This window comes from Aedes aegypti, unplaced genomic scaffold (assembly GCF_002204515.2).
Source record: "Aedes aegypti strain LVP_AGWG unplaced genomic scaffold, AaegL5.0 Primary Assembly AGWG_AaegL5_hic_scaff_1540_PBJ_arrow, whole genome shotgun sequence".
Classification (NCBI taxonomy): domain Eukaryota; kingdom Metazoa; phylum Arthropoda; class Insecta; order Diptera; family Culicidae; genus Aedes; species Aedes aegypti.
This window is the reverse complement of record NW_018734989.1, coordinates 30012-32533: the sequence shown is the minus strand read 5'-3', so window position 1 is coordinate 32533 and position 2522 is coordinate 30012. Positions and strand designations below refer to the sequence as shown.

The 2522-nt window shown below is 37.9% G+C and overlaps 1 non-coding gene across 1 annotated transcript; it reads left to right on the top strand.

Annotated features, from left to right (window-relative positions):
* The first annotated feature begins 2009 nt into the window (after nt 1-2009).
* Trnav-aac lies at nt 2010-2080 on the top strand. Its single transcript has one exon. It is a non-coding gene; the product is annotated as a tRNA-Val (tRNA).
* The last annotated feature ends 442 nt before the right edge of the window (nt 2081-2522 follow it).

Genomic DNA, 2522 nt, shown 5'->3' with positions numbered 1-2522 from the left:
GTTTTCGAGCTTTGCAATTTTTCTAATTATGCTATATACAATTATGAAAGTTTCAATAACAATGGGACGATGAAATCAGTTTGAAGAGTTTAAAGGAAAAATCATGTGTAATAATTACCCAAATAAATTGTTCAAAAATGCTCCATAATAAGCGAATGGTTAAGCCCCTTTTGTGTCTTGAAGGACACATTTTTTGACGATTTCAAGATTTTTTGTTATTTCTTGATAGATATAAGGCCGTCCCCTATTTATTTTGCCACATATTGTATACGTGACAATAAACGGAGTTAAATATACGCAAGAATTTTTGCAATAATCTATCCATAATGATACTCAGAGTTTACAAAGTATCGAGCTGAAATGTTGTAAGAATGGTGAAAATAATGTCAAAAGAAGCCCCATTTAGCGACGAGTAACCTATGCGATATTTTCATAATACGTATTATAGGAACGCTTAATCAAACCGTTACCCTTTAATGTTATAATCTTTGTCATTACTCACATCACAAAAACTTAGAAAATTGATGATTGGCTGATAAAGAAGTAGAAAACCTATCTTGATCTCATAAACATCGGTTTCGAATCATGTCTAATCAAACTGAATGCATAAATTACAGTTCAGTCTCTATACAGACACATTGGTTGGGCGGCGTAATAGGATCTGCGTTAAGTAAATGGAGAAGACCCAGGGCTTATTGGGATTATCATCACATTTTGGGGGTGTCGTTGAACATACTCGTATGCCAAAAAGAGATTAGCAACATCCGGGTACTGTCTTCGGCGAAATTTTCCAGTGCTAATACGATCTAGCCTTTAGGAGTTGAGGATCATACTTGAACTATTATGAACCATGACGGCCGCCATAAATGGCATAAATTCTACAATTTTCGATTTTTATCGGCAATAACAATATTATATGCTTAGCCCTATGAACTGAGCAACTTGATTCTGATGTTTTCACTGTCCATATCCTCTTTCTAAGAGGTTTGGTCACGGCTTACTCGAGCTATCGGCCAAAACAAAAATTCTTTGCTCACTAAGCGCCGCAGCATGGTGGGCGTAATTCCGTATCACCGCATGTCAGCCCTTGAGCTAACTGAACAACTCTTCCGAAGACACTCAACCTTTCCAAAAACATCAGGATCTACAGGTTATCATATGTACAAATTTTATGCATTTCTTATCCTCATCAACCTATAGGCAAATCAGAAAAAGCGCCCCTACGGCAAGGTTCTCAACTTAAAGTATTGATCCTCAACTCCTAAATGGTAGATCATACTTAGCACTGACACTTCGCCGAAGACAGTACTGTGCATATCTCTTTTGGCATATCGAGATATTCAACGACACCCCCAAAGTGATTGAAATCCCATAAGCCATGAGTCTCTATAACGTTCTGGTGTGTCTTATAGGAGTGAGTGTAATAGGAGTGCACGTTTTAGGAATGCGTTTAATAGGACACCCGACTGTATGTAATTTTCGAACCCTATCTACCATAAACTACCCATATTCGAGCGTGCTCCTCATTTCGTTCGCAAATGATTTGAACATGTTTCGCAAACGAAATTCTGTGGCTAGTATTTTGAATAGTTCTGCTTCAGTTGGTTACATAACATGCAATTACTTAATCCAATAGGCATCGGGTAACTATGGACAAAATGACAGTGGGCGAAATATGTTTAATTAACTCATTACGCGTGGTAAAAGATGGACAAATTATGGGTGAAATTATGAAAAAAATCACGTGCGGCTGGGATTTGAACCCAGGACTCTGTATGCTAGACGAGCGCTTTACCAACTAAGCTACCGAGCCCACTTGGGTGACCCAATAACTGAGTTGGTTACAAGTTAGAATTCAAATCCTACAGACCACGCGGACCCCTTTGCGCTCACTCGTTCGCGTGTGTAGGAACATGAGATGGATGGATAAGGGTTATGAAAGGGGTCCGCGTGGTCTGTAGGGATTTGAATTCTAAACTTGAACCAACTCAGTTATTGGGTCACTAAGTGGCTCGGTAGCTTAGTGGTAAAGCGCTCGTCTAACATACAAGAGTCCTGGGTTCAAATCCCAGCCGAGCACGTGGATTTTTTTCATAATTTCACCATAATTTGTCCATCTTTACCACGCGTAATGAGTTAATTAATTTATAACCATGCGGATTGGATTTACCGAACAGCTCAATATAAGTGTCAATTGAAATATGTTTGCAAGTTTTTTTTTGTGGTAATCATGGAGATACAAATGTATCCATATTTTTACGCTAGCATGCCATTAAATTTGAATCACCCTCCGACATTCTTGCCTACACTATAATTTTTGGTTTATGGCAGAATCAAAGCAAGCTTTATGATGCTGAAAATTTATATTGAAAGTCAAAAGGTTGAAAATTGATAAATAATGTTCTTATTTAATAATTAAATATATTCTTCGGTTTTTGGAAGTCGATGAAAAGCGTATGATAGGAGCAGCTAGGAGAACAGATTTCAATTTACAGTAATGACCCGATATTTGTCAGCCCCAT